This window comes from Dermacentor andersoni, chromosome 8, assembly GCF_023375885.2.
Source record: "Dermacentor andersoni chromosome 8, qqDerAnde1_hic_scaffold, whole genome shotgun sequence".
Taxonomy (NCBI): domain Eukaryota; kingdom Metazoa; phylum Arthropoda; class Arachnida; order Ixodida; family Ixodidae; genus Dermacentor; species Dermacentor andersoni.
The window spans coordinates 126,913,799-126,934,290 of NC_092821.1; the positions used below are offsets into that span (position 1 = coordinate 126,913,799).

A 20,492-nucleotide genomic window follows, 5' to 3' on the forward strand; every position below is an offset into this window, starting at 1 on the left:
GAGGCAATAAAGTAGTTAGAGAAAAAGAAACAGAAGAGAAATTATGTAGGCTTGCTCGAAGAAGAACGAAATAAAACTAGGAATTTGCATGTGAATTCCCAAAAAAGCAGAAGAAGGGTGATATCAAGTCGAGCAAATTCTTCGAAACCACTCTCGGAGGCAAACAAACAACGGCTCTAGTGGTGACCCAATCCTTGTCAGTGACGCCCAGCGGTCACTTTATTCTCAGGGAATACAGTTCTGGATGTAGTAGAAACATTTCCCCCTTTGAAGTTGACATGGGTACCCAGTCAGCGTGGTTTGTTTTTAAATTAAATTGACGACACACTTGCGCGCAAGCAAGCATGCATGCAAATCGGCACAGCAATATCTTTGTGCTGTAAATGAAATTGCAAATTGCAAGACAAACATCCGCGCGGCTAAAGCCCCGAGCAGAGGTCCCGATAGAAAGAATAATTGGGGAGGTCAATGAAAGTTCCAGGTGGCGAAGCGACGCCTCGAGAAGTTTTTTTTTTTGTTGTTTGTTTGTAGGTAGAATAAAATGATAGAACAAAACTGAATTGTTGTTAGTGATCAACATAGCTAGGCCCCGAACATTTCCTTCATCTTTTGTAGTAGTAGTTACTGCCTGTGGTTACTTTCCACCGGCCTATGATTACTAGCAGTACTGAATATAATGAGTTACATTCGCTTTATAATTTTTTCTTGCGTTCTTTGTATGCTTAATAAAACGTCCACACTTCGATTACTGCTCCCACCATTTATAATTCAGCAATCTTCGCGACCACAGCCGATCCTGAACTCTGGCTCATCTCACTGAAATGTACGTTTGGCATGCATGCGTAGCAAACTCCTAAACTATTTCCGAACTAAACTTGACTTTCTCTCCATTCCAAATGTTTTCCTGCTGTTCTATAAATAATTTTTCTTGCGGGGAGGAAATATCACCATGGTCATCATTGTCATCAGAGCTCGCATTTTCCCGTATGGTCACTTCATCTCGTTTTGTTAGGCCGAATGAATGACGACAACACCTGCTGGCCTTTAAATGACAGAGCTACACCTGGCAAGCACACGAAGTAGAGGAGTTTCGAGGACGGACTTCAGACAAAGATGTCCTCAGTCTCTCCCAGCAAACGACGACCTGTACGACGAACTCCGATAAGCTTACCAACGCCTCGCCTGCCTCGATCAACGGTATAACTGCTCGAGTACGGATTTTACGCGTCTCGTATGACTGCGCCAATCCCTCCTTCCACGATCGAGTTCGCTGGTCGCGTCACCGCGGCGCCGCGACAGGGCCGAAAGGGCGCGCGCCTTCGCGAGGACGCCTCCGCAGCTTAAAGACACCGCCAGCCGCTGCGACGTCGCACCACCCCGTCGTCAAGGTCACCACCGTCACCATCGAGCGAGCGAGCGACGCGGCGGCAGCACCCACCGACGAGGGAAGCCCACTCACACCTACCGCTGCCCCGGGCATTTACGTATCCGTTCTTCTCGTTATTTTTGTGTCACGGTTACACATAAAATAAAAAAATAAAAAAAGAACGGGTCACACGCGCCAGGGACGGCTGCATACGTAGCGCTCGGCGGGTATAGCGGCGTCGCATGTGCCGCCTCGGCAAAGAGCCCGCCGAGGCTGCAGGCGTCGTCTATCAGGAAGCGGGATCACGCGGCTTCAAAGGGGGCGCCCCGTGCCCGATTCCCTATCGGAACATCCGCGCTCGCTCCCGATCGAGGCAGCGAACGCCGCGAGATAACAACAACGCCGACGCGACCGGGACGCATCTGGTTACAGAGCTCGTCGCTTCCTGAACTTTTCGGAGAGTTGCGCGTGCGTCTCATTCGCTCTGTCGCCGTCGTCGTGACGGGCACACCGCGTGTCGAGGCCGATCGCTTGCCGACACAACCGAAGGCGCTTTCCGCCCGGAGTTCTTGGTCGAGAAGTAGACAACCTCGCATTCTGACGACGAAGAGTAGGGTCGTGGTCAATAGTCGTCTCATCTCCCGTCTCTCTCGCGAGTGCTTGATCTACTCCTTTTTTTTTTTTTTTTTTTTGCAAGCGTAAGCCAGTTAGCCAAGCGACGCTTAGAGGAGCACATACATAACACTTTCTACTCTGACTTGTTTCTTTCTTTTTCCTTTCTTTTGTTAAATGAAGGTCCCCAACCTCTAAAGCCTCAGAGCGCCCTTCTGTACACTTAGTTTCGTTTTCCATGAGGTTACCGTGTCGTGGCATCACGACGCAGAATGTGTTCGCGCGGGAGCAGGACGTTGCGAGGTTTTGACGGTCGCTGCGTCTCGCTAGGTTTGCCTCGTATGCTAGCTGCTACTCGTTCTGAGGGCCGATGCAGCAACATATACCACGCTTCGCCGTGCTCTCTCACGGGTTGCAGAATCAAGCGTCCTTCCTTTCTTTAGATCACTATCATACGACTGAGCGAGCCGGAGCGATTGTCAAATGATCGCTATGCCCTCCTCCAACGTGAACACATTATGCGTCGCTATGTCAGGACACAATAGAAACAAAACCGACAGTGCGATGACATCGATGACGTCACCACAGCACGAATTCATCCTAGTCAAACTCACGAACTCAGCCTGCGGAGCAGCGCTGCGCGTCTCGAGAAAAACGACAGTTCCGACGTGAAGTTTCGTTGGAATAGCACCGCTGTATTTCTCGCGCTCAAAAAATAAATAAATAAAATAAAAGCGATACAACAGATGACCACGTTCAAATCAGTCACATCGGTAATACAAGTACTGCCACTTAACCCAAGTGCTAGTCGCTGTTCTTTTGTACCATAAGCACCTCGCCACTCTGGTTCCAACATCATTTGCGTTTCATTCGCTGACGAGTGTGCCTGCGCTGGCACCAGGAAAGTACACAGAGAGAGAGAGAGAGAGAGAGAGACCGTTGTCCAAGAAGGCCCGGACACATCGAAAAGGAGTGCACTGGACAAACACTGGACAGGCAGCACTTGAGAAAACGCTCCACTAGCAACTCTGAGTTGCCAGCACAGCGTTTGTCTTGCGAACCTCCCTTCTTGCTTATTCCCCAGACTTTGTTCCGCCCCACCACTTCTACCGCTCTCGCGTCGTCTTCCGGGCTAGTTTCTCTTTCCAATTACGATGCACCGACTCGCCTTGTTACAACCGCGCAAAACTTTCTGTGGCAATGAAGGGGAACCTACGAGGCGGAGCTTCACCACATGTGTCACTGCGCCAACAAGTCCGGCAGAGTTTGACAGTGCTTTCGCTGTTGGTATATAGTTTGCTACTTGCGACGGTTTCGCATTTACCAAAGCACGCGACAGAAGAACGAAACTAAAGTTGAAATTTAACCCCGACTGGTGTATGTCACAGTTTCGCTAAATATGAGTGCTGTAGTAAGCAAGCACGATGTTTGTGTAATAATGAGACTGAGAGGGAGATCCGAGAGAGAGAGAATACTTTGGGAGCGCCGTCAAACATGCGCTTTGCTTGCGTTGTTGCTTCTTTCTAACAGAAATGGCCTTAACTTTCTCTACATTGCCACACAGTGCTGTCCGCAGCTGCAACCGCCTTTCAGGCGGTGTCAAAATCCGCACCCCTTCGACGACTCCATCGGAGTAACGAAAGCCAATCACGAATAACATGCGTTTGTCCACTGCGGGCGCCGGAGGCAAGCCTAACATACGACAACACGCCACGACCGCCGTGTTTCTGACACAAAACTCGTACTCACGCCCAGCTTCGATCCGTTCTCGGCGCTGAAGCTCCGCCGGAGCGCCTTGAGTCCTCGCCGGAACACACCGGCGGTGGAACGCCGCCGAGAGACGTGGTGGACGCTGAGGCGCGACGCGCCGTCGGCATCGTCTCGGCTACGCAGCTGCTGCTGTCGTACGCTGGGATAGCACAGCACGCCCTGACTAGTGGCGCCGCACAGATCGACGAAGCTTTGGCTGCGACGTTCCAGGGGCAGGAAGTACGGCGCGAACGGACCGTCGGGTTCGGCGGCCCGCGCCCACTCCAAGTCTTCGAGGCCGCTCGTCAACATGTCGACTGACATTGACTTAACAGATCGCGGAACTTAGAGTCCGAACGTGGACATCCCGGTTGACTCGAAAAACTGTGAACTCTTGCGTTTGCGTTGTGAAAAGGGAGTCACGATATTTGGACGCCGTTCGTCGACACCATAAATGATTCGACAACCGCGAGGAGTTCGGCATCAATCGCGCGCATGTGCCGTCGGTTACAGATCACAGCGGCCTCCGTGCGGTGAGAGAAGGACTCTCTGAGAGCAGTCACATGATGTTATCGATTCCGCAGATTCTATGGGTTATGAACGTTCATGCGATTTCTGCAAGACTTCTGTGTGCGCTGGTTGCAAAGTTTCTGACTTCTTAAACGTAGCGACACATCAGAGGCAGAACACGCACCTCCTTCAACAAGCGATATTCCTGGTCTTCAATTACACATTCAGGAGATCGGCGGCTTCTGCCGGTTTGAGTTCTTCAGCCGAGAGGAATTCGTAAGTGGGCCGCAGTAAGTCCTCGTAAAAAAGCTTAATGGGGAGGCCTTTCCACGACCACGCAGCAGGCACTACGGCGCGAACCAGCACGTCCACCGTAAACACCGAAGGCCATTAAGATCCAAGCACGATCACGGCGTCAAGGTGATGGCCGCAGTGAAACAGTGGAGCTGGACTTGACGCCACCTTTCAAAGCTAACGAAACGAAACCAACACCACGCCCCACAACACAACTGAGTCACGCGGCTTCCATCTCCAACGCGAGACTTTCCAATCGAGTCCTGGTACACTTCGAGGGCCGATGCGAGACGGTGCGATCGCTTGAGCGACGCTGCGTCGACGAAGACAGATCGACGCCGTTGCGTAAGCGAAGGGATGTCGCAGAGGCCTGCAGCAGCCCGACACCACCGTAGACGTGGCTCACTGGGTGTGCTTCCGCCTCTGCGCGCGAGGTACCAGAACAGGCACGCGGGAGGAGTCCTTGCGAAATGCGCGAGAGAGTTCACAAGCTCTGGAGAGGCGCGCCCAGGCGTCGGCTGAACATACCGGAATGTCGCGCGCACTCCTGCGCTCAACGTTTTCTTTTCTTTTTTCTCTCGACGTGCGACGCGATGGCAGTACCTATGTATGTATATGAATGAACAAGACGAACGGCTGCTCTGGCCTCGGATGGAATGCGCGCAACTGCGCTCTCACTCGCTCGCGATGAGGTCACGCGTGTTTTTTTGCTGGTGGGTGTCGGCCAAAACTCTGCGACAGCTGTAATAGATACAATTGGCCAACGCGCGGGATTCGACGTTCGCAAAACAGACGGGCCGGGCCCGACGCGAGATTGATGTCGCAAGGTGACGTGCTTGTAGATAAGGCAAGTGAAAACACTGGAACATGCGTTCAATAAGATCAACGCTCCTTTTCAGGTCGAATGAGTAAACACGCTTTGTGTGGCACAACGACTTTATCACGACACTTACGTGACAAAGGCTGTCTCGAGATGCCAGGAGAGGCCTCTGATGCAGCTCAAAGTTTCATTCATTCTTTTTTTCGCCCGTGACTTCTATATTCAGTCTTCCTTTCAGCAAGCATCAGACGCCAACAAAAGGTACCTCCGTGCACGTACAATGCTGGAATTTCACGAATCGCTCTTTCGGAGAAAAGGAAACGGGACCGCTTGAGATCTCGCCAATGGTCACTATACCTGAACAGGTGCCTCGCATATAAGTCGCAATGCGACAAAGCACAACTTCTCTGCTACCTTGATCGAGGGCCAAGCGATAATATTTTTCCGTCTCCTTTTTCTGCCTCTTGTTATACACTCGTCACTAGCAGACGCTCGGCCAAAGTCTTGTTAAGCTTCGTAGGGTTGCCGGCAGAGCCAGACGGCCTTTACACGTAATCTTGCTCGGACACGGTCGCTTTTTCCAAGATTCGGTATACCGGGGATAGCGCCTCACTGAAAGCGCACACACACGCCCATCGTCTAGGCTGTTCACGCCACGTGCGTTGCAACCCCTTCAGTGCCAGGAAAATCCTTTCGCGGGTTCACATCTCGAGCTTCCATATTCCGGCTTGCCACGGCGGCCACACAGCACAATGCATCCCAAAGGCGCTGCGATCAGAGGATGTTGAGTCAACCAAGGTTGACCCCTTACAAATTCGGCTTGCCCGTTCAAAAATGAGCGCCGTTCATCTTCTTGGGATGTCTCACAAGCGAGAACGTTCACGGGGATGGGACGAAGACTCGGCCGTTCCGGAAGATATGCGACACAGAGATTTTACGTTGTCTGTCCTCCAGGTTGGTGTCCAAGAAGACGCGGGCCTTCTTTCGTAGCCTTGGTGAGCAGCGCCTTGTCTCGAACCTTTCGGATGCGAAAGCCGTCACTGTGTAGGAAGCGCGTGAGGGTCCGTTTTGCCGATAAGTGTCGATGCAGTTCACCTTCAATCCGGAACGGAGGACACGAGCTCTGTAAGTGCACAATACTCAACTCGACATCGATCTCCAACTGGAATCAACCAATCAAATCCACGCACCGTCGACGCACTTCTCGAAGGTCACCGGTGCGCAACGTGAAGGTCCAAACAGCCCAGTACCGACCTGAAGCGTCAAAACAAACACGTAAAATTTTTTCCACGCACTTCCGACGTTCTAAATTCGTTTCGTGTATTCGTTTCCGAGCTGTTCGCTCTAGATCAGTCCAACCCGAGAACCGGCAAAGTCCTTGAGGCTCACAAACGTGTTACGCGCACAGGTGGTCCCGGCGTCCAGATTACACGTAGCCCAACATCGATGCAAACCGTCCGTGCAATCGTATTCGGTTACCACACAGTCCGGTAACCTAACATCCGTCCGCCGATTCGTTTGCCAACTCGACTCTTCACGCGTGTCCAACTCCAGAGCCTTCGCAGCCTTCGGTATGACGCGGGGGCGTCGCGTCAACGCCTCCAATGTCCAGGTGGCTCCGATCCAGCCGTGGCCGACTCACGTCCAGTGCGGTCGCCGCCACACACGAGAACGCGCCCTTCCGAAAAACAAACCTGGACGCTGTATACCCGTTCGGACGGGGGCCGGTGAGCGAGGGGTGAAGGAAACGAAAACTATACACTAATAAAACCGAAAGGGGTAATCCGGCGGTGGGCAACGTAGGTGCGGGCAGGGAGCCGGTTGCACGCTGGTCCCGCCCAGAAGCTTCAGCGAGGAGCGACAGGGAGCCGGTGGGCACGACCGTCGACGGCTGCACGCAGCAACGGCGGCAACCGCAGAAGCAGCAGGTGCGGCACGCACGATGGATCCGTGCTTCGCCGCCGCAGGAAGAAGCACGATCTCACGTGCGCGGTACTCGACGGCGAAGGAAGAGGTCCTGGCTTATCCTTGCCCGCGCACGTGATCTCTCGGCGCTCTCGTAAACGCACGCGGGACGCGCGTCGTCGCCATGAAGACCGCCGCCGTCCGCGGATAGCGGTGCGCGAGGAGGCGGCAAGTGGTTCGACGGCGAGAGTGGTGCGTGTACCGCGTTGAGCCGTTGACTGCGTGTGTGTATACGCATCTGCGCGCGCGAGCGCGTTTTTGCGGTGGCGCCGGCGGAACTGCTTGTCGTCCACTCGGCGACAGGATGCCACTTCACCGATTCTATACATCCGGTGGACTTTGGCTAAGCATTCATTTTTCAACGGGCAATGGCGGTTGCCGTCGGCGTGCGCGCATTGTCGCCGTATTAAAAGGCCGAGGTAGACACGACAGGCCACCCTACTAGTAACCCTTTCCTCCATGAGCCCGTCGGCCAAAACAAAACAAAAAAGAAACGAAAAAAAGGAAAACAGGACGAAAGAAAGAGCGAAAGAGAAACTTTATTTACAAACGGCTGATCATACGAGCGATCGGCGTTGGCACTGCGTTGCACGGCCTGCGTACCCGCGCCCCCAATAAATCTTCCATGTGGAAAGAGAACAAACAATTACAGACACTCTAGAGTACATTCTACGTATATAAATATTTGCCCAAACAGACTGAAACATCATCTAACCATTCTTCTTCTACCTCTTCATGCTTCTTTTCACAGCTTATTTCTAGTAATCATGTTCACCTAGCTGGGCTGCCTGGTGGCGTTTCACGCTTCGTAGCTAGTGGGATGGATATGACAGTCGCCGTCGCCGTGCAGCAACAAACCGCTTAATAGTTTTCTGGCGCCCGGAGTTATTGTGCGTGCACGCGAAGATCCGATGAGCGAGCACCGATTTCGCGCACAGGGGAGCTGCGGGTAGTGTCCCGGACACTACGACACAAGCTCGAACATAAACGCACACACCACACAAATGCAGGCGGTGTGTGCGCCCACGTGAATTTCGAGAGGGCGCACCATAAGAGCGTAGGGGTCAAGCGAGAGGAGAAAAAAAAAATATGTGCGAAGCCTTCCCACTTCCAAAAGGCTAGCGTGGGCGAGCGCCTATACCTAAGGGAAGGTGCGCGCCTCCCAGAGGAGGAGGAGGAGGCTGCCGAAACGCGGGGGCTGCTGCTGCTGCGTGCTTGTGGGTCCCCACCGAGACTACCCTTTCACCGGAGAGCACACCCTCTCCGCCGCGCTTGCACATTTTTCCTGTGTTTCTTTGTTTTCCGGCCGTGCACAGCTGGTTTTTCGGGGAGGTCCTGGCACGAAGGAGCTGGGAGTCTTCGGGCCCCGAGGTACGACTGACGCTCGGCAGAAGCGCGGCATTTCCGCATTTCAAGGGCAGTGCAGCAGCTCGGGCCCAAGGATCGTAACGGGAGCAGCTCACGTGTTGAGCGATGGTTACCAGACGTTCGGGCGTGCACTTTTTGGCTAGTTGATCCGATACTGAACCATATAGCGCGTAAGCGACGCGGACACGAAAATAATATAGGCAATGACGTTGCACACCGGCTTTACCTGCGACCGCGTCGCTAAAAAGCACTATAGTCCCAGTGTAAGTCCCTCCACGATGCCGTTACCCGAGCTACCGTGCCTGCCCCAGATGTCGAGGTACCTCAGCACGACTTCACTAACAACTGGCCGTCTAACCAAAGAAATCCAACTTTCACAGCGAGCCACCGCGCGGCTCCGCGGTGCGGGGCATGAGTCAGAAGCGCTGTTCCCGTCCCCGAAGCAACGGTGACGTCGAGCTCACAACGGTCACTGTTTACAGAAACGTTGCGCTAGCTGCGTTTTCGTCGTGTCGTTATGGCGTAAGAAAAACCACCTCACCGTAAGGTCCGGCAAAACGGAGCAGGCATATACGGAAAGACCCGAAGGTGCAGCAGCAATAGAATTCTCTAACATCTACGGGGGACATTCATATTTTCGCTTTCTGTTTTTTTCGGTGCGCCGCATAATTCGATATGTAGCTTCCACACTAACAGCTGCATCATGATCGCCGTGCGAAGGACTAGCCGGAGCACCAAATCTACTTCTAACGATGCTTTCAACTTGAAATGCCTCTCAGAGCGGTACCCGGAGCACGAGGGAAAAAAATACCCGACTCATTTCCAAGGCCGCGAATGAGTGTTGGTCCGTTCGCGGAGAGTCAATTGACTTTCTTACTGCAAACACGCCCCTCTACCCGATCGCCATCGTTTCGAAAGCCTCCACCGGACGTCGCAACCGGCGACGATCGTTTTCTTCGGGCAACACGACTTGTAGTTCAAGGTCAAAGTGAAAAAGGAAATCATCCGTCTTGAGGCCGAAGGCAGCGACGGAGCGCGCGCACTGGTTGGGTCTCTCTCCGTTTTATGCCGGTGCTCATAATCCAAAACGACCAGCCTCGCAAAGGCGCCGCCATTCATCCGTGAATTCAACCGGCTCGCGCATTCGCGATAAAAGCGCACGCGGCCCCCCTCCCTCCTCCCCGCCCTCTGCTCGTCCCCGTATAAGCGATCTCTTGGGCAACGTAACGACGACATCGTACGCTCGCCATTGCCACGTTGCGCCGCGCTCGCCCAAGGCCGTCGCTGGTCACATGGTTCGTTTGTGACGGCACGAGAGAGATATGCGCGCGCTATACAGACTATATTCCATAAACGTGCGTTAGTTACGCGTGCTTCGACCGAGTTCCGTGCGGTGAGGGGGGATGCCTTGAGTGCTCAAATGCGAGACCACCCTGCAAGCACGCGCGAAAGGGTTCTACGTTGCCGAGGCATTACGGCGATGACTTTCCTGCTTGATAAGTGAGACTTTTGAAAGAAATAACAGAAAAATGTACCATCAGAGAAGAAAAGGGGAAGCTGAAAACTGATAATATCGTGCCCACGACAGCGCGCTACGCGCTGCATGGGATTACAGAAACAGGACGATCGAACAGACGAAGAAGGGCAAAAATCTCTGCACGGAACTAGCATTATATCCCGAGAAAGACACGCACATACTATATAGCTATAGTTCAGGTGGGAAAGTCGACTGCTCCCGTGGCGCCCGAAGTGCGAGGTCGAATCAGAAATTTAACAGCAGCGCATCACCGAAATAGTCAGCGGGCGTCTCACGAGAGGAACGAAAGATTGCGCGCGCTTTCCTGGGACCGCTGCACGGAATTACCGACAGGAAACGCAAACCGATAACCCCATGGCAGGCACTTACGAACGTCGCAGTGCTGGTAGGGCTTCCTTTCAAAAAACCCCTTCAGCGGAGGCGAAACGAGCGACAAATGCGGCTCGGGACAACCTCATTTCCCCCACATTTGAGCGCCGCCGCCACCTACGCGGATTGTTTCCTCCATGCATATATGGCGAATACATGCGAGCGGATGATCGGCCTTACATGCGCTAATGTGCCAGGCACGACTCGAGGCAGGCTTTCCAGGGCCCCGCAACGGGCCATCCATCACGGCCACTTATAATACGCTGGCCGGCCGAATGCGCGCGCACGAAATGGACGGCTCCTACACAGGCGGCGGCGAAACGATGCCCCGCCATCGCATCGATGAAAACGCCGCGTCCATAAGGTCCGCGCGGCATTTGCATAATAGCGTACGCGCGCGCATCTGAGGCCGCGCCATAAGCGGCCGCGGTGCTGAATTTTATTTGCCTTTCAATGGCCTGGCGAGTTGAAATCGTCCTGAAGTTGCGGAACGTGCCCCGCAGTCACACAAATAGATGTCTAAGATTTGAAAAAAAAAATAATAATCATATAAAACGAGTGAAGTGATGCAGTGAATCGGCATTAAACAGTGTCGTAGTCGAGTGGCTGACCTTTGCTTTATTGACAACGCTCTGATATGCAAACGGCACCAGAAAGTGGGCCTTTACCCTTCACTGTAACACAGTTTACGCACCCTGTGGAGCAAAGGCAGTGTCTGCCAGTTCCTTTAGCGAAGATAACTGCCCGCCCCGTGTTTGACTCCGTTTACGAGAGTATAACAGACAGTTTTAGGATAGCGTTTGCAACCAAACGCATTACGCAGGCAAAGAAATAGCGTCGCCCCCACTGCACACGTTCCGAACGTTATTGGGTTTCTGTCGTTTACGTGCGCTATGATAACGTACGTTATTTTGCGAGTTTAACGTTCGTAATGTTTACTGACGTTAAGAAATGGCGTTGTCGAACATGGTGGCACTCATGGCTCCCGCTTCAGCGTGAATTCTCGTGATGGCTACGCTCTCACTCGCGTTGATCACCATTAACTATTGAAATGAGCGTTCGCTTTCTCTAAACTCAACTGAAAGGTTAGTTATGAGCGCATACCGCGCCCATTTCCTGAGATCGTTCGGCGATTCTGGCTACCGTATAGGCCTAGCGAGACGCGTCTGCATAGCAACAGCAGGATGGTTGCTATGCTCGGATACGTTTGGCACGAGGCACTAGACGGCGCTCTGCTTTATAACGCCTTCTTTACATTTGCGCATTCGTACGCTATAGTAAACTAAAATACTTGAAAGGACGCGCACGGCAACATCCTGAAGGCGCTTACGTTTAACGTACGTATATAAGGCGACAAACGCTATTCTAAAACTTCCACGTAGAAGTGACGGCAAAGAAGGCAGCAAAACTGGTAATGGCGAAACTCGCGTTTTATTGGGCGAACTTGGGCCCTCAAAAACAGGCTACACTCAAAGGACGGCGATAGCGGCGAACACAGTCTATACGATCGTCGAAAATTTGATCTGCCGGTCAAGCGCGTCGGCATTTATACGTGAGTCATCGAAGGTTCCAGAGTAATCGCTGGTGCCCGCGTGTCATCCCGAAAGTTCTACACAATTCGCGTCGCACATGCTATCATATTACACAAGATTCGGCGACAACAGACAACGGATAGAAACATCGATTACATTCGAGAAACTTCCGATACATGCGCGCGCGTCCCGCGCTGAGCGATAACATTTGTTAAGCGACTAGCCCAGTTATCCATTATGTTACAGAACATTTGTTAGACGGTGAAAAGCGGTCACCCGAAAAAGATAAACAAGTGAACGTGTCAATGTAGTTTTTCTGCTCCTTTGATGGAGTATGCGTCCACTCTGGCCAGAGTGAATGCACTCAATACAGATGTACTGTAATCCCCTAAAATAAGGTTAAGATATGCGACAAGGCACGCGATTCAGTTCAAACGGGGTAAAAATATATCTAAATTAGACTCGATTTTCTTCTGTGCAACTCCATGTACGCTTTTCCGTAGTGAAGAGGACAAACTGAAACGGGGCAACTATAGCAGCGCGAACAGGTGGGCCCCAGAAGGAAACATGGACACACGTACTACGCGGAATTTCTAAACGTTACCGTAATTTAATCAATGTGCCCAAGAATATATTGTCACGTGGTAGTGACGGTGAAGAAAGAAGCAGTACGGTGGAATACAAAACTAGCTTTTATTGGGCGAACCTGTGCCCACAATACAGGCTACACTTATAGCACAACGAAAGCGGCGAACACAGTCGGCGATCGTCGAAAATCTGCTTAGCGGGTCAAGCGCGTCGGCTTTCATAGATCAGTCGTCGAATGTTCCAGATTAACTGATGGGACCCGCGTGTCTTCCACAAAGTTCGACACCATTCGTGTCACGCGATGAAATCTGATAACACAAGGTTCGGCGACAACAGACACGCGGATAGAAGCGTCGATAACTTTCCAGAAACGTCGGATACATGCAGGCGCGTCCCTCGCTGTGTGATTACAGTTAAGCGGCGAAACGTAGTTGCCCGATAAAGATAAGTACACGTGTCATTACCCCCCTCTTAAAAAGCATCGACCCGATGCTGCTAACAAACGAAAGTAACAAAGAAAAGCACTCGTAGCAAAGAAAACAACAAACTAAGGAAGTTCATCAGCGTCCGTAAAATGGCTTAAGGCGCACCACGTGGACCACTTCAGATCGTGCGCGGCGCCGCTGCGAGTGCGAGATGCCGTCTGGCACGACCTCATAGTCTAGTGCGCCAATACGTCGGATGACCTTGTAGGGTCCGAAATAGCGTCGCAGCAGCTTCTCACTGAGTCCTCGCCGGCGTATCGGGGTCCATACCCAAACACGGTCGCCGGGCTGGTACTCGACGAAGCGTCGTCGGAGATTGTAGTGTCGGCTGTCGGTCCTCTGCTGGTTCTTGATTCGCAGGCGGGCGAGCTGTCGGGCTTCTTCGGCGCGCTGGAGATAGGCAGCGACGTCAAGATTCTCTTCGTCCGTTACGTGCGGCAGCATGGCGTCGAGCGTCGTCGTCGGGTCCCTGCCGTAAACCAACTTGAACGGCGTGATCTGTGTTGTTTCTTGCACCGCCGTGTTATAAGCGAATGTTACGTACGGCAGGACGGCATCCCAGGTCTTGTGTTCGACGTCGACGTACATCGCTAGCATGTCGGCGAGGGCCTTATTCAGCCGCTCCGTAAGACCATTCGTCTGCGGGTGGTAAGCCGTTGTCCTCCTGTGCCTTGTCTGACTGTATTTCAGAATGGCTTGGGTGAGCTCCGCTGTAAAGGCCGTTCCTCGGTCGGTGATGAGGACTTCTGGGGCGCCATGTCGCAGCAGGATGTTCTCGACAAAGAATTTCGCCACTTCGGCTGCGCTACCTTTCGGCAGTGCTTTTGTTTCAGCGAAGCGGGTGAGGTAGTCCGTCGCCACGACGATCCACTTATTTCCGGTTATTGACGTCGGAAAGGGTCCCAGCAAGTCCATCCCGATCTGCTGGAATGGTCGGCAAGGAGGCTCGATTGGCTGTAGTAATCCGGCTGGCCTTGTCGGCGGTGTCTTGCGTCGCTGACAGTCTCGGCATGTTCTGACATAACGGGTGACGTCGGCGGTCAGGCGCGGCCAATAATACTTTTCTTGTATCCTCGATAGTGTCCGGGAAAATCCGAGGTGTCCAGCGGTCGGATCGTCATGTAGGGCATGCAATACTTCTGGACGAAGTCCTGACGGGACAACAAGAAGGTAATTGGCGCGGACTGGCGAGAAGTTCTTCTTCACGAGTAGACCGTCTTGAAGCGTGAAGGAAGATAATGCGCGCTTAAATGCCCTGGGGACAACGTCGGTGTGCCCTTCCAAATAATCGACGAGGCCTTTAAGTTCCGGGTCCGCTCGTTGTTGTTCAGCGAAGTCTTCCGCGCTTATTATTCCAAGGAAGGCGTCGTCATCCTCGTCATCTTGCGGCGGCGGGTCAATGGGGGCGCGTGATAGGCAATCGGCGTCTGAGTGTTTTCGTCCGGACTTGTATGTTACAGTGATGTCGTATTCTTGTAGTCTGAGGCTCCACCGTGCCAGCCGTCCTGAGGGATCCTTTAAATTCGCTAGCCAACACAAGGCGTGATGGTCGCTGACGACTTTGAATGGCCTGCCATATAGGTAAGGGCGAAATTTCGCTGTAGCCCAAACGATGGCGAGGCATTCCTTTTCGGTTGTAGAATAATTGCCTTCCGCTTTTGACAACGACCGGCTAGCGTAAGCTATCACGTGTTCATGTCCATCTTTTCTCTGGACCAGGACGGCGCCGAGGCCTAGGCTACTGGCGTCAGTGTGGATTTCGGTATCGGCGTGCTCGTCGAAGTGCGCAAGTACGGGCGGCGACTGCATGCGTCGTTTGAGTTCTTGAAATGCCTCGGCCTGCGGCGTTTCCCACTTGAACTCAACATCACATTTAGTTAGACGTGTCAACGGCTCGGCGATGCGTGAAAAGTCCTTGACAAAGCGCCTGTAGTAGGCACACATGCCAAGGAATCTACGCACTGCCTTCTTGTCGGTGGGCTGCGGGAACTTTGCGATGGCAGCTGTTTTCTGGGGGTCGGGGCGTACTCCGGATTTACTGATGACGTGGCCTAGGAACAAAAGCTCGTCGTAAGCGAAGCGGCATTTTTCTGGCTTCAGAGTGAGCCCTGATGACTTGATGGCCTCTAGTACTGTGGCAAGCCGCCTAAGGTGATCGTCGAAATTTCCGGCGAATACAACGACGTCATCCAAGTATACGAGACAGGTCTGCCACTTCAATCCTGCTAAAACCGTGTCCATCACGCGCTGGAACGTTGCAGGCGCCGAGCACAGTCCGAATGGCATAACCTTGAACTCGTAGAGGCCGTCTGGGGTGATGAAGGCGGTCTTTTCGCGATCTCTTTCGTCGACTTCTATTTGCCAATAGCCAGACTTTAGGTCCATGGACGAGAAGTATTTAGCGTTGCAGAGCCGATCCAATGCGTCGTCTATCCGTGGGAGGGGGTATACGTCCTTCTTCGTGATCTTGTTCAGGCGACGATAATCGACGCAGAAACGTAGGGTTCCGTCCTTTTTCTTTACCAGAACAACAGGGGATGCCCACGGGCTTTTCGACGGCTGGATGTCGTCGCGCAGCATTTCGTCGACTTGTTCTCTTATAGCTTCACGTTCTCGCGCCGAAACTCGGTAAGGGCTCTGACGGAGTGGGCGAGCGCATTCCTCGGTGATTATGCGATGCTTGGCGACTGGTGTTTGTCGAAGCCTCGATGACGTCGAAAAGCAGCTTTTGTATCGTCGAAGCAGACTTCTGAGCTGCTGTTGCTTAATCATAGGGAGATTTGGATTAATGTCGTAGTCTGGTTCGGGAACCATGGTCGTCGGGGTAGATGCGGCGGAATCCGAGAGGACAAGCGCATTACTTGTTTCCAGAATTTCCTCGATGTACGCGATCGTCGTGCCCTTGTTGATGTGCTTGAACTCCTGGCTGAAGTTTGTCAGCAACACTTCAGTTTTCCCTCCATGCAGTCGAGCGATCCCTCTTGCGACGCAAATTTCATGGTCTAGCAGTAGACGTTGGTCGCCTTCGATGACGCCTTCTACGTCAGCGGGTGTTTCGGTGCTGACCGAAATAACGATGCTGCCACGAGGCGGGACGCTCACTTGATCTTCGAGCACACTCAAGGCGTGGTGACTACGAGGGTTCTCCGGCGGCATTCCTTTATCTTCCGACAGCGTTACTGACTTCGACTTCAGGTTGATGATTGCGCCGTGTTGGTCCAGGAAGTCCATACCGAGAATGACGTCTCGTGAACACTGTTGGAGGATAACGAAGGTGGCAGGGTAAGTCCGGTCATGAATGGTTATTCTTGCCGTGCAGATCCCAGTCGGCGTGATGAGGTGTCCTCCAGCGGTGCGAATCTGAGGGCCTTCCCATGCGGTCTTAACTTTCTTCAACTGGGCGGCGATGTGTCCACTCATTACGGAGTAATCGGCCCCTGTGTCGACTAAGGCAGTGACTGCGTGGCCATCGAGAAGCACGTCGAGGTCGGTGGTTCTTTGTCTGGCGTTGCAGTTGGGTCTTGGCGTCGGATCACGGCTGCGTCGTGTTGAACTGAAGCGGGAACGTCGCGTCGTCAAGTCGTCTTTCATCGGTGTAGTCTTGGCTTCCCGACTTCTTCGGGACGGCGGCGTGTCGTCTTTAGGTCGTCGAGATGGTTTCTTCGTCGTCTTCGTCGGCGGCGGAGGATCTTCGTCAGTTCGACGAACAGCAACCGCACCTCCATCGGTTGCTGCTTTTAGTTTTCCGGGTATGGGCTCGCAGAGCGGCCCCGGGCTGGGCCAGTGTATGGGCGGCGCTGTGGCGACAGGTAGCGGCCTGGTGACGGCGAACGGGACGGTCGTCGAGAGTTCCACTGAGTGGCGGCTAGGTAATCGGCAATGTCACGTGGGCGCTCCCCAAGCTGTGGACGCGGCGCGTTGACGGCGAACCCTCTCAGTCCCATGTCGCGGTATGGGCATCGGCGGTACACATGGCCGGCTTCTCCGCAGTGATAGCAGAGCGGGCGGTGGTCGGGGGCTCGCCAAATGTCCGTCTTCCTCGCATAGGTGCGCTGGGCGACGGGTGGACGCGCTGGCGGCGGCGGCGGTGGACGACGGAATTGCGGTGTTGCAGGACCTTGGCGCGGTCGCGCAGGGGGGCCTTGACGGCGGGCGACGGCGGCGGCGTAGGTCATTGCTTCCGGCTGCGGTGGTTCTGGTTGCACCTCAGGAACTCCAAGGGATCGGTGCACCTCTTCCTTCACGATGTCGGCGATAGAGGCCACTTGAGGCTGCGACGAAGGCAAGACCTTGCGCAGTTCTTCGCGCACAATGGCCCTGATGGTCTCGCGCAGATCGTCCGTGGCCAGTGATTGAATTCCTGCGTAGTGGGTAGAGCTTGTGCGGCGGTTGAATTGCCGGTTCCGCATTTCGAGTGTCTTCTCAATGCCGGTGGCCTCGCGAAGGAACTCTGCTACGGTCGTCGGTGGGCTTCGTACCATTGCGCCGAAAAGTTCTTCCTTCACACCACGCATGAGTAGGCGTACTTTCTTTTCCTCGGCCATATCCGGGTCGGCGTGGCGGAACAGGCGGTTCATTTCTTCCGTGAATATGGCGACGTTCTCGTTAGGTAGCTGCACTCGGGCGTCCAGCATAGCTTCGGCCCTTTCCTTGCGCACGACGCTTGTAAAGGTGCGCAGGAAGCCGGTACGGAACAGGTCCCATGTTGTCAATGTCGACTCCCTGTTCTCGAACCACGTTCTCGCGGCGTCTTCTAGGGCGAAGTATACATGCCGCAATTTGTCGTCGGAGTCCCAGTTGTTGAAAGTCGCGATTCGCTCGTACGTCTCCAGCCAGGATTCCGGGTCTTCAGTTGCTGCTCCACGGAAGGTCGGTCGGTCCCGAGGTTGTTGCAGGACAACGGGGGTCGCTGGGGCAGCCATTGGGGTTGTCTTGGCCACGATCTTCTTGGTCTTCTCAGGTAGAAGTCCGTGTTCCGGGGGCAGCTGTTGTAGACGACGGCTTACTCGATGGTCCGTGACTACGTTGGTGCTCTCTTTACGGTCCGGGCTTGGATCACGGCTTGTCGGGGGCGTCCGGTACATGGACCAAAAGCACCTCCACCAGATGTCACGTGGTAGTGACGGTGAAGAAAGAAGCAGTACGGTGGAATACAAAACTAGCTTTTATTGGGCGAACCTGTGCCCACAATACAGGCTACACTTATAGCACAACGAAAGCGGCGAACACAGTCGGCGATCGTCGAAAATCTGCTTAGCGGGTCAAGCGCGTCGGCTTTCATAGATCAGTCGTCGAATGTTCCAGATTAACTGATGGGACCCGCGTGTCTTCCACAAAGTTCGACACCATTCGTGTCACGCGATGAAATCTGATAACACAAGGTTCGGCGACAACAGACACGCGGATAGAAGCGTCGATAACTTTCCAGAAACGTCGGATACATGCAGGCGCGTCCCTCGCTGTGTGATTACAGTTAAGCGGCGAAACGTAGTTGCCCGATAAAGATAAGTACACGTGTCAATATACACAGTTGTATCAGCCCTCTTCGAATATTGGATCAAAATTATCGTAGCGGCCAACTCAAGAATCACAAACCTGGGAAGTGTCGGGCTGGGTTCGCGAAAACTATCGCGAATCCAAGTCGGGTTTGACTAGGCTTACCGGACAGGAATCAAGTCGTCTCGCGTAAACGCCAACAGGTCGCGTCGCGTCGGGTCAGCCCGCCTGCCCTGCACCATGTGATGGTGCAGGCGAGTTGACTCTACACGACCCGACCGACTTCATCTGCCCGCTTGACAGCGCGCGCGTGTCGCATAGGGCTGAAATACCGGGCAGTGGAGTCACCGACGGAGAGCGACGGCCCGCCTGTGCCTGACGCGATGAATAGCCTCCGAGACCGGGCGCTGCGCGATGTCCGATCTCGGAGGCTATTCGCGGTGAAAACGAGCCTGCGTGTGAAGGCGTGAGGGGTCGCGTCAAAAAGAAAAAGAAAGTGAAAAGAAATGAAAAGGAAAGCTGTGAAAAGGAAAGGTTGTTCGCGATGGCAAGAAGCCCTCATATGTATCGAGCATCGCAACGACCATCGAGTGAGGGCTCGCTAATCGATGGTCGGGTCGGTTTCACCTATGGTATCCCGGATCGGGCGGCGCATAGTTTGTCGTTGTATTACCTAGAGGGTAATCTGGCGCTGCTGAGCTGTTGTGTCCATGGGAATGCCGGTATATGGTGACTTCGGATTGGCATCGTCCTCGGAGAGCTGCAGGACACCTTGAAGACGCGTCTGGCTATCATATTGTTCCGTCTGTCACATTATTCCTTTTCTACTAAAAGAGCACGGAAAGAAACTATTTTAGCTTTAACATTACAGAAAATAACGTATGTTTAATTATGAAGACATGTAATTAGATGCACAATTAAGACGCAAACGGCATCAGCGGGCCGCTGAAGTTGGTGGACAGACGACAAGATTCGCGCCAGCTCTGGAACAGCTTGTAGTCTGTTCTCGCTTTCCTTCGTTCGATTACGCATTGTAGGTGGGTAAACTTCATTTAAATATGTAATATTGGTGAATGAAAGCCTTTTATGAAGATTTTACTTTAAGAACGCGTTATCTGTGTAGCCATATCCACGTTTTAGATGGAACCTCGTACAACACCAGCCAGCACCAGCCAGCACCAGCCAGCACCAGCCAACACCAGCCAACACAAGCCTCGCACACCAATACACCGTCACTGCCATGACGGCACAGCGCTGGTTAGAAAGCTCTCATAGACGGTGGCGCCAAATTTCTCTCTAGGTAATATCGTGAGAAACTACTGCGCGGTGCATGCTCAAATCTCGGAGGCCACGTTTAATGCGCGCACCATTTGGAATTCTCGATGCAGCCGCCATGATCGCGACTGGGCACAACATCGGCTAGTGGACTATAGAAGTACACGTAGAAATGCATAGGCTCACTGTGACGTACAGCCTTCAAAACCACTGCAAGACTGTCAAAAAATTGTAAAATTCCGCAATGTTCTGAAATTCCAGACGATTGGGGAGGGAGGGCCGTCTCTGCAAGGCCAGCCACAACAGTCCAGACGGCGAATGCAGCCGGGGGTATAAAAAATTAAATAAAAAATATAACTGGGAATGCAGCTGCCGGCCGAGATTTTCTAAATAATGATACAAAATGTTGAGCGACGCGCCGCTTAAACACGCGTTGTTCTTAAAGAAAGAAGAGCGAGCTGCTTCGTTCTCCTTTTAGATGCCACAAGAAGTATACGTGTGTGAGGCACATACCAATTCCACTTAC

General features: G+C 53.3%; 1 protein-coding gene across 1 annotated transcript in view; it reads right to left on the reverse strand.

Annotated features, from left to right (window-relative positions):
* LOC126525578 (caskin-2-like) overlaps nucleotides 1–20,492 on the reverse strand; it is a 342,542-nt gene that overhangs the window by 93,265 nt on the left and 228,785 nt on the right. The window lies entirely within an intron of this gene.